General features: G+C 50.4%; 2 pseudogenes; both read left to right on the forward strand.

Moving 5' to 3' along the window:
- The window catches only part of LOC136303661 (uncharacterized), a 372,218-nt pseudogene that overhangs the window by 203,439 nt on the left and 156,273 nt on the right, over window positions 1-12,506 (forward strand).
- LOC136303640 (olfactory receptor 14A16-like) lies at window positions 1,368-2,354 on the forward strand (annotated as a pseudogene).

Below are 12,506 nucleotides of genomic sequence, written 5' to 3' on the forward strand. Positions count from 1 at the left end.
AGATCGAGGGGATGAAGAAAAGGCATCCACCAGCCTCCCCCCCACTGGCATGGCTTTGAAACCTTTGGGCTGCTGCAAGCTTTAACTCTTTCCTGACACAGATTGAGACTTTCTTAAACTCTACCCCTTCTCAGAGATGAGAGAAAAGGCCAAATTGGAGACATGTAAAAAAGACAATATAGAGATCTCAAAGTCAGTAAAGGAAGAGTGACTTTTAAGTGGTAGAGATGACAAGTTGCCTTTGTTCTAGGCTGAAAATCTTCTATGGATTATGGTAACAGGCTGTAATATGCTAGAATAATATATTAAATCATGGACAATATAAACTAGGGAGATGATTTGTGGATTTGAGCAAAGGCATCTGTGATGAGCTGAGTGAATATTGATTAGCAGCTGTGATTTTTGTGACCCCATAAGAGGTTGAACAGGGAGAGATGAGAAGAAGCCCTCAGCCAGTGAAGAACTGACATCTCTGTTCCCTGAGTTGAATAAGGTCCTTTGCTTTTTTTTTTTTTTTTTTTTTTTTTTTTTAAAACAGCTCATTTTTAGAAGGTACCACCCCAGTCTGTGAATCTACAGCCATATGTAGTCATGGGAAAGGCTACATGATGTGGGAAGTTGCACAACTGCAGAATCTCCTGGGCAGGATGCTTTTGTGTGAGTTGGAAGGCACAAGCAGACTGTTTCTCTTGGGGAAAGTTTCCAAACAAGAGGAGTGACTTCTCTCTCTCAAAGACTGAAAGAAAGACTGTTTTATAAGTGGTGCTGACCTAGAGTTCTGAGTTTTGCCTCTTTATATTGTTGGTAGAAAATGAACAGTTTGTAGTGGGAGAAAGGATTTGGTTTAGAAATTAATTTGTGGGTTTTTTTCTTTCCTGATTTTCTTCTCTTAGTGTATGTTAATAAAATCTATTGGTTTTTACTTCTAAGTTGAGCCTGCTTTTGCCTTTTTCTCCCAAAATCCTATCTCCCAGTAAGCAAACAAATTTGGCAAATGTAAAACCGGCATATAAATGGTGCTGTGACTCAGATAAGCAAACCTAAACCATAACACCAGAGAAACTCTATAAACAAGTCAGAATGACAGACCATGTTCCCTCACTCTCCACTCATCACTTTCCCTCACAGAGCTTGCTCTGTTCTCCCTGGGGGCAGCAGAAATGCAGAGGGTTTCTAATATCCAAGAATACCAGGAGAGATATGTGTGAACTTATAAAGAGAACTGCAGAATTCTGGAACACAAAAGGGTGTCTGTGTGTTCAAGGGGACGGTGTAGAGGAAATGGCTTTGATTTTGGATACAGCTATCTCCTCTAAATCTTCACTATCCTTTTCTCCATGGCAGTATCCAATGCCCAGAGACAGCAAATGTGCAACAGCAGCTCCATCAGCCACTTCCTCCTGCTGGCATTGGCAGACACGCGGCAGCTGCAGCTCCTGCACTTCTGCCTCTTCCTGGGCATCTGCCCATTCCTGGGCTGCCCTCCTGGGCCACGGCCTCGTCATCAGCGCCGTAGCCTGCGGCCACCACCTGCACAGCCCCATGTTCTTCTTCCTGCTCAACCTGGCCCTCAGCGACCTGGGCTCCATCCTCACCACTGTCCCCAAAGCCATGCACAATTCCCTCTGGGACACCAGGACCATCTCCTATGCAGGATGTGCTGCCCAAGTATTTTTTTTAGTTTTCTGCACTATAACAGAGTATTTCCTGCTGATCATCATGTGCTATGACCACTATGTGCCATCTGCAAACCCCTGCACTATGGGACCCTCCTGGGCAGCAGAGCTTGTGCCCACATGGCAGCAGCTGCCTGGGCCAGTGCCTTTCTCTATTCACTGCTGCACACAGCCAATACATTTTCCCTGCCCCTGTGCCATGGCAATGCCCTGGGCCAGTTCTTCTGTGAAATCCCACACATCCTCAAGCTCTCCTGCTCCAAGTCTTACCTAAGGGACCTCTGTCTTATTGCTGTTAATGCTTGTTTATTATTTGGCTCTTTTGTGTTCATTGTTTTCTCCTATGTGCAGATCTTCAGGGCAGTGCTGAGGATCCCCTCTGAGCAGGGACAGCACAAAGCCTTTTCCACCTGCCTCCCTCACCTGGCTGTGGTCTCCCTGTTTGTGAGCACTGCAGTGTTTATTCATCTGAAGCCCTCCTCCATGGCCTCCCCATTCCTGGATCTGTCAGTGTCCGTTCCGTACTCGGTGGTACCTCCAGCCCTGAACCCCCTCATCTACAGCCTGAGGAACCAGGAGCTCAAGGCTGCAGTGTGGAGTCTGATGACTGGATGGTTTTCGGGAACATTAAACTGCTGGCAATTTCTGCCAATCACTTGTAATAGACGTCTTCTTTGATGCTTCTTGTTGTTTTGGTTGTGGGGTTTTTTTCCAGTGTTTTATATTTTAAATCTTGTTCTCAAAAAGTGTCACTCTCTGTGCCATTTCCCATTTTGTTTCTCTCCACCTCCCCTGTGGCCACAGACTGTGTCAATGAGGGGCTGCACTCTTGGTGGCTTTAAAGGAACTCAAGGATCTCCCAGCCAAGTTTCCTGCAGAGCTGCCCCTTTTGTTCCCTTCTCTGCATCTGCAGCAGCAATGTTTGTGTGCAGAGCTGGGGGCAGATCAGCGCTGGCACAGCAGCTGTGCCCAGGAGCAGCAGCCCTTGGTGTTGGCAGTGCTGCTCCCGTGGCCCTGCCCCGCTGCCCTCCTGGCCCTGGTGTTGCTGTAGGGCCTGAGTGCTCTCGGCGCCGGGCACAGGGCTGGGGCTGGCAGTGCCGGGGCTGCAGCAGGGACAGGCCATGGGCTCCGCTGGGGCAGCTCTGACGCCTCAGGGCAGGGCCTGGGGGCTCCAGGCTCCTTGCCCAGGCTCTCTCCAGAACACGCCCAGGCCAATGCTCTGCACAGAAAAGCCCCGTGAGCAGCCCCAGAGTGGCCGTGGGCAGGCTGGGGGCAAACAGCACAGCTGGGACTCTGCAAGGTCCCTGGGGGAGACGGAAAGGAGCAGCAGAGCAGGGGCTGATCCATCCCCACTGTGCTGGACACCCCAAGGCAGCGTCCCAGAGCATCCTCATGCACCTGCCAACAACATCCCCCCTCTGCAGCCCTGGCCTCTCCCCCAGCTCACACAGGGGCCGCATCCTTGCAGGCACAGACACGGCAGCTCTGGCTCAGGAGCCCCTGTTTGCAGTGCCCAGAGCAGGCCTGAGCACCCCCATGGTGCTGGTGTGGGGAGATGAACCTGAGGGAGCACAAATGCCATCAGTCCCTGGGGCCAGGAAGGGCTGGGGGACAGGACGGAAACCACTCAGCTTTGTCATGCCCTCGGAAGTCAGCCAGAAAGTTTGTTCCCATCAACTGTGAGTTTCCTGTGACATTGCAGATGTTGTTGCTCAGAGCCAGGACTGCCTGGCAGCCACCCCCAAACTACCCTGAGCATTTCCATTGCTTCACCTTGGCTTTCTTTACCCTTGTCCAGATTTCTTCCTGTTGCCCATCCCTGTTTTCTCTCCTGCAAACAGCCAATCCCTGCTTGTCCTTTCCCCTCTGCCCCCACTCCCCATTTCAGTTTCTAAATTGGCACCATGGGAACGTCCCTCGGGGAGCAGGATCACCCTCCAAGTGCTTCAGGAATTGTCTACAGGCTCCTGCAGGGCCTGGCGCTGCTCCCTTGCCAGAGGCACCACAGGCCAGGGGGGCACATCTGGGCTGCCGTGTCTGGCTCTGGGGCTCCCTGTTCTGGGCCATGAGGAGAAGCTGCAGACACTGCAAGACTGACAGGATGGGCTTTGGGGCTATGAGGAGAAGCTGAGGGACCTGGGCTGCTGCACCTTCTGAAGAGGAGGTCCAGGCGTCATCCTGCAACTGCTGCAAGGGTGGTTTCAGAGAATCACAGAATCAGCAAGGTTGGAAAAGACCTTGGGCATCGTCAAGTCCAACCCATGCCCTGACACCACCTTGTCTCCCCTCAGCCTCCTCTTCTCCAGGAGAAACAACCCCAGCTCCCTCAGCCCCTCCTCACAGGACTTGTGTTCCAGACCCCTCACCAGCCTTGTTTCCCTTCTCTGGACATGCTTCGGCCCCTCCATGTGCTTCCTAACTTGGGGGGCCCAGAACTGGACACAGCACTTGAGGTGCTGCCCAGCCAGTGCTGAGCACAGGGGAAGAATCACTGCCCTGCTCCTGCTGGCCACACTGCTCCTGATCCATAGGAGTGCCAAGGGTTGGATGAGGGAAATTGTGGGGAGGGCCTGGGGACAAAGTCTGATGGATTGTCAGCCATGAAGGGTCTTGATTTTCATATCTATTCAGACTGCATCAGAAGGTGCTGGGGGTCAATATCAATTGCATATTGCTGATATCAATCTATAAACAGGAAAAGGAAAACTTCACAGGACAAAACAGTTCTCTCTGCATTGTTTTCAATATATTATATTCACTTTGAATACACTTCTGAAATCTAATTAACCATAGAATAACTGAAAAATTAAATTATTCTCAGGGACATGATTTGTTCAACTTTTTTGAACAAATGTTTTTGAGCTTTCTTCACTGATTTCCTGTACGGAAGAGCTCAAGAAAGAAGAGTCCTTTGCAGTAGTAAAATTCATCAGCAACCTCCAAGGGGCTGAGGATCCATCCTCATCAGAGCAGGAATGAACAGCAATGGGCACAGTTTTTTGTCTGCTCCAGCTTTGGGATGGGCCCTGGGCCTGGAGCAGGAGCAGCTCCGCAGGGCCCCAAGGCCGGGGCTGTTGTGCTGGCCTGGGCAGATGGGATGGCAGCAGGGGCTGCAGAGCTCTCAGGACCTCAGGGACAGGGGAGCAGGGCACACAGGGAGCCTCCTCTTCCCTTGGCCCAGCACCTTCCCCATGGCTGGGGCTGAGCCCTCTCTGAGCTGCAGCTGCTGCTGTGCCCTTGCGAGGGGCTGAGGCCGTGGGGCCCCTGCCCAGAGCCGCCTGCCCTGAGCAGAGCTGTGGGGCCAGAGCCGGCTGGGCCGTGCTGGGGAGAGGCCCTTGGTGCTGCGCAGAGCTCAGGGCAGCTGGCACAGCTTGCAGGGAGCTGGGCTGGGCTCAGACAGCCTGGCACAGAAACCATCAGTGTCCATCTCAGCCTGTGGGAGCGTGCAGGGGCAGGACTCAGCCCAGGCCTTGTGGGGCAGGGCCGGCGCCTGTGGAAGGCGTTGAAAACAGGCAAGTGCCCCACAGAGGAGGCTGCCCTGTGCCCTTGGTGTCATGGACAGAGCAGGGAGGGGGCCCAGGACATTTGTCACCCATGCCAGCCTCTGTCCCCCGGCGCTGGCAGCCCCGGCTGCTCAGCCCAGGTTTGCGGGGCAGTTTGGCTGTGGCCCAGCTCCATCCTCCTGTGGGGCTCAGGGCCTGTTGCCGGCCATGGCCAGCCCTGCCCGGCCTCTCTGCTGGCCCAGAGCCCGGCACAGCCTGTGAAAGGAGGTGATCAATAGTTCACTCATGTAAGCATGAGTTAACTATTAGGAGTCACCAAATATTAATCACATGCCTAAGAAGCAGGATGCACCTTTGCCTTGCCTAGACAAGAGAAACAAAACCTATTGTCAGCAGGATTCCTGAATTTTCAGGGGGAGCTCAGCTGCCCTCTGGCTCACGGCAGGGGCAGACAAGAACCACCTGCACCAAATTCAGGTGTTTGCTGCTTGATTGAGTCGTACTTGTGAGAGGTGTGGGCTTTGAGTCCCCGAGGGTGCATTGAAAGACCCGAGAAGACTGGGGTCTCCCAGATTTAGTCCTGGGTAAAAGTAACGATACCCTTAAGGAATAATAGGGTTGGAGCCCCCACGGGTTGGGGTGGAGTCCCCACTGCTGGGTTTAGAATCCCCCAGGGCTGGGGTGGGTGTTAGACTGGAAAGAGCAGGGATAAATAACTTGACAAATTATGAAGGAGCAGACAGTGCTTGAGTAGGAGGACAGTGGCTGAGGATAAGAAGAGAATTACCAGGATCATCTCTTGTTGTGTGGAAAAAAGGATGTTGTTTCCCGGAGCTGGGAAATTCAGGAAGAAAATGGGGAGGAAAGGTGGAGAAAGTTTAAAGTTAGGCTTGCGTGGAAGAGAAAAGAGAAAGGAGGGAGAGAAGTAGCCAGGAGTGACAATGGGATCATGGACAGATAGAAGTCCAGAGGATAATGGAGATGGATTGTTAATTTTTTATCCTTAAACCCTAAATTATATTCCTAAGGAGGGAAAATTGTCAAAAAGATCTGTGATTATTCAAGCGGTGAGTGGATAGGATGAGTGAGTGCACTTTAGTAGAGGTGAAGGATAGGTTTGAAATGCACAAATTCTACTTTGTTCCCAATTTTGAGCGTAATTTTGTTCCTAATTTTGAGCGTAATTTACTGGGGAGGGATTTGATGGCTAAAGTGGGAATGCAAATTAATAACGGTGAGAAATGACACAGAAAATATGAAGAGAATTTACCTCACCCTCAGGAATTTGGTTGTTGCATTTAGGATTAAAATTAGATTTTGAATTAAAATTTGAATTACATTTGGTTTTTTGGGGAGAGTAGGAAAAGGTAGCTGAAAAGGCTTTTTTTCTGTGAAGCTGCCTAATTTCCTTGCTAGAAAAGGGGACTTGGAGTGTCTGAAAAGAAGGCGCAGTTGGTAGAGAAAAAGGTGAAATAGTTGGGAAAATGTCTGGGACAGGTTTTGACTGGAGAGTTACATGTGTGCATCAATGAAGAAAGAATACAAGGAATTTGACATGCACCATTACCCCAGACCAAAAAAAGAAAGATTGACAGCAGTTTTTGGAGTTGGTAGAGTATTGCAGAGCACGGACTGAGGATTTTTCTGTTTTACACCATTAGATGACTTTTTAACCCAAGACAGTCTTAATCTGTCAAGATGATTTTTTGCCTTTTCATTTACATACCTTTCATGTATCCTTAGTACTCCTAGCATGCATACTTGTAATTCCTTAAATCTGCAAATTTAGCACAGCCCTGGTGTTCTGTTAGGCCAGGAGACCTGTTAGAAATAACTGTGTAGTTCTTAGCTTTTGCTGTTCTGTGTTGGCTTTTGCAAATTATTTTGATGTAGTACAGTTTGTCATCTCTTTTTAACTGATTTTGATATAGTATAATTTGTCATCCCTTTTTGGTACTACTCTAATCCCTGTGGACATTGCATATTTCAGTGTGATAAATGTATTATAGTTTAGGGTTTTGCTAAATATTGAAATAGAGTACATTGTAAAACAATAAATATATATTATAAAAATGATAAACATAACCATAAATATAACCATAACTATAAATGATATTGTTTAATAGAAAATAATAACATTAAAATATTAAAATATGCTGTGTGTTGTTAACTTTTGCACAAGTGACTGTGGTTGTGAAATAATGACTGATGACTTTATTTCTTTAACTGACTGACAATAGAGAAATCGCTGATGTTGATTGAAAGAAAAACCTTGCCTAAAATGTCTGGATGATTAGATAACATTGAAAAAAAAACCTCTGACAAATAACACCAAAAGAGACAAGAGGAATCCACCACCGACCCTTTGGCCATCAATAACTGTCAAACCAGACCAGGCAGCCTCGAGAGGAAATAAAATACAAAAGTCTCAAAATCACATCTGCGCTTAGGAAGATGAGGTCAGGGGTCAAACTAAGCTAAAGAATTCCACGAAAATGTGCACTCAAAGACATGTTTAAATGTGTATAATCTTCATGAATATGCATTTGATCAATTGTCTCTTGTTGCAATGCAAGATGTAACCAAAAGTTTGTATTCTCTTACCATCTGTTTAAACCAGGTGGGGCAGTGTTCTTTATCTCTTCCATGACCCATGCCTCACAACTCCAAGGGGAGGTATGTTCTGCTAATGGGCCAGTTGATAAAACCAGGTGGGGCAGTGCTCTTTATCTCTTCTACGACCCATCCTCCCTCCAGCCAGATATCTTCTGTTAATGGGCCATTGAGTCTCATTGCATGACTGATAATATTACATCATCCCATTGTGAGATGCTCCACCCAGAGGGAGGAGCCAAATATTCCTACCTGGATATAATCTGACATTGAAAACACCAGAAGGAGCCTGTCCCCACTGGATTCCCAGAGGAAGACCAGACCCATCTACACCACTACTGGACCTTCAGAGGAAAACTACACCCTTCTACAGGAGTGTTGCTTCAGGAAAACCACATCTGTCACTCCAGGAGGACTGCAGGTACAACTTGATTGGAGCACTACCAAGACACGGACTCCCCGGATGTCAGGTTGTATTCTGACTCTGCCAGAGTTTGGTTTGGTTTTTTTTTATACTTCAACTTTAGTTATTTATTAATTTTATAGTTTAGTCTGCGAGAAAGAGAAAGATGCCCTGGGAGAGCCAGACAGGTCAGGAAGAAGTCAGTGCCCCTTTCCCCCTCTCTCCTGCTCCAACTCCCAGCCCAGCATGGCCCCCGGCTGCAGGACAATGCCGTCCTGCGAGGGATGAGCTGAGGGGTTCTGCTTCCCCTTCCCTCTGGCACAGAGGCAAATCCCATCCTCTCCTTGTCCTTCCTTCCCCAGCCAAGGAGCTGAACATGGAGACTGGGAAGGACAAATCCACGCAGCAGAACCTCATGGAAGAGACTATTTTGAGCAGCTCCGCAGTGCAAGAATCCAATGGGGAGGAAAAGCCCCAGAGATGCCACAGGAGGAGGGGCTCCAAACTCATCCCAGGGTGCTCTGAGGAGGAAAGACCAAACCTGTGCCAGGAAGGTGGACACAGCTTCAGCCGGGGCTCTGAGTTTGTGGTCCATGAGCAGCATGGATGGGGAGAAGCCTCACAAGTGCTTGGAGTGTGGGAAGAGCTTCAGCCAGAGGTCCAACCTGATCAAGCACCAGAGGATCCACACCGGGGAGAGGCCCTAGGAGTGTCCCCAGTGTGGGAAGAGGTTTCAGACCAGCTCCAATCTCCTCAGGCACCAGAGGATTCACACAGAGGAGAGGCCCTTCCGCTGCCCTGACTGCAGGAAGGGTTTCAAGCAAAACTCCCAGCTCGTCACCCACCGGCTCATCGACACTGGGGAGAGGCCCTACGAGTGTCCCCAGTGTGGGAAGAGCTTCACCCAGAGCTCTGCCTTGACCCAACACCAACGGAGGCACCATTAAGGGAAGCCCTGTGAGTGCCCCGACTGTGGCAAGAGCTTTGTGTGTGTCTCCAACCTCATTCCCCATCAGAGTACCCACACCGGGAAGGACCCCGGGGACCCACATTCACTGTGATCCCTGCTGGGAGGACACCTGTCCCTTTCCCAGCCCCTGGCAATGATGTGAGGTGGGATGGAAGACCGTCAGAGTCTGGTCATGGCCCTGTCATTGTATTCAGTCCAAACTCAGGTCATTGCCAAGGCCAGGAAAGGGACTCTCTCTCTCTCTCCCAAGGAGAAGGGTGTCCTTTCCAGGCAGGTGGAAATGCATGGCCAGGAAGAGCCAGTCAGTTGTAGTAGGAGTTGTTGTAGTTTACCATGTACACCGTTTGTATTATGCCTTCTGTTATTAATATTGTTTCTGTTCCTATTTGTTGCTTATCTTGTTGCTGTTCTCAATAAATTTTTCTTATCCCAGCCTGGGATCTTTGCCTTTTGTACTTTCAGTGGGAGGCTGGAGGTCAGCGAGGGCCGGCACCGTTTTAGCAGGAGCAGGAAATTGGGGAATCCCATTCCTAAAGCCCGGCCCGTGGAAACCGAGCATCACAGCTGGGGCCAGCCCTGGCTACCCTGGCAACAGCCTTGGGAGTGGGTCCCTGGCTGGGGGCTGTGGAACCTCTTCCCTCTGGGGCCCAGGGACAGGACTGCAGGGAACAGCTGGAGCTGAGCCGGGGCAGGTTTCGGTTGAATCTGAGGGAAAGGTTTTTCCCCCAGAGGCTGCTGGGGCACTGAACAGGCTCCCAGGGAAGGGTCACAGCTCCAGGGCTCTCTCAGCTCCAGCAGCGTTTGGACACCGCTGCCAGGGCCAGGCCGGGATTGTTGGGGTGTCCTGTGCAGGGCCAGCAGTTGCACTCCAGGATCCTGATGGCTCCCTCCCAACTCAGCCAGTTCTGTGCTTCTGGGATCCCATGGCCCTGGAAATGGGACTGCAAATGGTTGCCATGGCAAGGGACTCTGGCTCCAGGCCTGAGCTGGGATGGTCAAGAGCCCTGTGGTCAGAGGCAGTCCCAGCAATGCCATAGGGACATCCCAGGGCACCTTGGGCTGCAAAGGCACCCATCTGTCACAGGCACTCACGGGGGCTCCACGGTGACATCCCAGGAGTGCCCAGGCTGCCAAAGAGCCGGGATGTCCCAGACACTCACAGGGCTTCCTGTCGTGGGCAGAGTGGGAAAAGCTTCAGGCAAAAGCTTCACTTCTTCATTGGAGAAACTCCTGCTGAGTCATGAGCGGGAGAAATGACACCCAGCAGCCACCATGGACCCTCGAATTCCTCCAGGACACCTAGACGTTAAAAATTCCATCTCAGAAAGGAGACTGGGATCAGCCAGATCCAGTCCTAGCCCCAGACTTTGTCAAAGGTTTATGTGTAAAAGACCAGACTGGTGGAATTGAACCAAAATGCAAGTTGTCCCACAGGATTAATGATGGAACACCAGATACATTTCTATAAATACAGCTATGATTGATTCTGATCAGGATTAGACAGAAAGATATATTTACACCACAGAGTAAATTTAAAAAAGTTATTTACTCCACAGTATAGGAGCTATAACAATTATTAGAATATAGTGCTCTAGGAAGCAATTTTGAAGTAAACAGGGCCTTGCTGGAGTTGTTGGAGCCCATTCCAGGCAGAGCCTCCCGCTCCAGCAGGAACTGCCTTTCCTGTGCCAGGACCAGGACAGATCCTGCTGCAGGAAAAGCCCCAGGCCAGCCCCAACACAGGGAAGGGCTCAGGCACAAGTGCGGAGTGCCGTACTGGGAGCTGTGCCAGGGAGAGCCTGAGGCACCAAAGGCACCTTGGCAGCAGCAGCTGCTTCCAGGCCATGGCCAGAAGCCTCCCTTGGCAACCCGGCCTGGTGGCCACCACTGCAGAGCTGCTTCTTCAGGGCTCATTTCTGCCTGGGCTCTGCCCCAGCCCACACAGTGTCACCTCAGCCCTGACTCTGGCACAGCCGCTGTGCCTGAGCCCTGCAAAGCCCAAAGGTCACCTCTGCCCCCCTGGCTCTGGCAGCCCCTGGGGCAGGGGGGAAAGGCCAGAGAAGGGGCTGGTTTTGGCTGCTGGATGTGGGCTCCAGCAGAGACAAGGAGGAGTCAAGGGAGTGGATGGAGTCCAGTGAACAGCCCCTCCTCCCCATGCAATCCTGGAATGGTTATAAATCCTGGAATGTGTCATAAATGATCAGCCAACTTTATAAAACAAAAGAATATATTAAAAATTGACCAAAAAAAACCCCCAACAAACCCCTCGATAAAGCCACTAGTAAAATACAGTTCCAATCCTGCGATCGGCACCGGGTGAACCACAGATCCGGCCCCTATGGCAGCGAATTTCCCCTGGTTCACAATTTCGGTCAGTGCAGGGTCTACTTTTATACACCTTTTCTGGTTTGCACAATCTATTACTTCATCCGTCTTTGTTCCTCTGGTTCTTGATGCATATTCACTGGGTTCCTTTTCTGGTCACTGGTCTGGTGAATAGTTTTTTCCAGGGAGGAACAGGCCTTTGTCTGGGCGTCTGGGAGTCTGGTATTCAGATGTACATCCTTGATGAGTGTCTTGGTTTAGGAAGACAGGTATCTGCTAGGTAAAATTACAATCAGAGGCTCTTTGGCAAAGATTTGGGAAATAGGAATAGCAGTTCTTTACTAGTATGTAATACAAAGCAAACAAACACAAAAAAAAAACTCCCCCCCCACCAAACAACTACAGCATTAATGACAAACGACAACAGTACCAAGAACCTTGAGGGCTTTGTTTCACAAAACCCAGGGCAGTTTGGTTTCGGTGTCCCTGCAGGATCCTCAGAGCACCAAGCTGGAACAGTGGAAAAGTCCCGGGCTGGTAGCTGGGATGGCAGGGTGTCCCGGCAGGCAGGGGCAGGATGTCCCGGCAGCGCAGGGAGTGCAGGGTCACGCTGCAGCAAGAGGAGCAGCGCCGAAGCAGCTCGAAGGCGAGGCAGCAAGCGCCCAGCTTCTCCTCGGCGTGCTTTGCGGCGGCTGAGATCCTCGAGGAGCGGCCGACACGCGTCTCCCGAACGCCGGAAGCAGAAAAGCACGCAGCTGCCTCAAGCTGTGTCTTTTACCTGCGTTATCTCCCCCTTCCACCTTTTGTCCATCTCTTTGTTTCAGCCAAGCACTCTCAAGTATCCAACACCCGGTCCCCTTGGCAACCCGTGGGGAAAAAATTCCCCAGATAAAGAAGGAACAAACCCAACCCCCAACATTATCCACCCCGAATTTTTTTCCCATACAAACATATTACATTGAGTTTTAACTATTAAAAATACATATATATATATGCAAATATGGATGCAGCCACAT

Source organism: Chamaea fasciata, unplaced genomic scaffold (genome assembly GCF_029207755.1).
Source record: "Chamaea fasciata isolate MVZ Bird 193981 ecotype frontalis unplaced genomic scaffold, bChaFas1.0.hap1 SCAF_40, whole genome shotgun sequence".
NCBI classification, from domain to species: domain Eukaryota; kingdom Metazoa; phylum Chordata; class Aves; order Passeriformes; family Sylviidae; genus Chamaea; species Chamaea fasciata.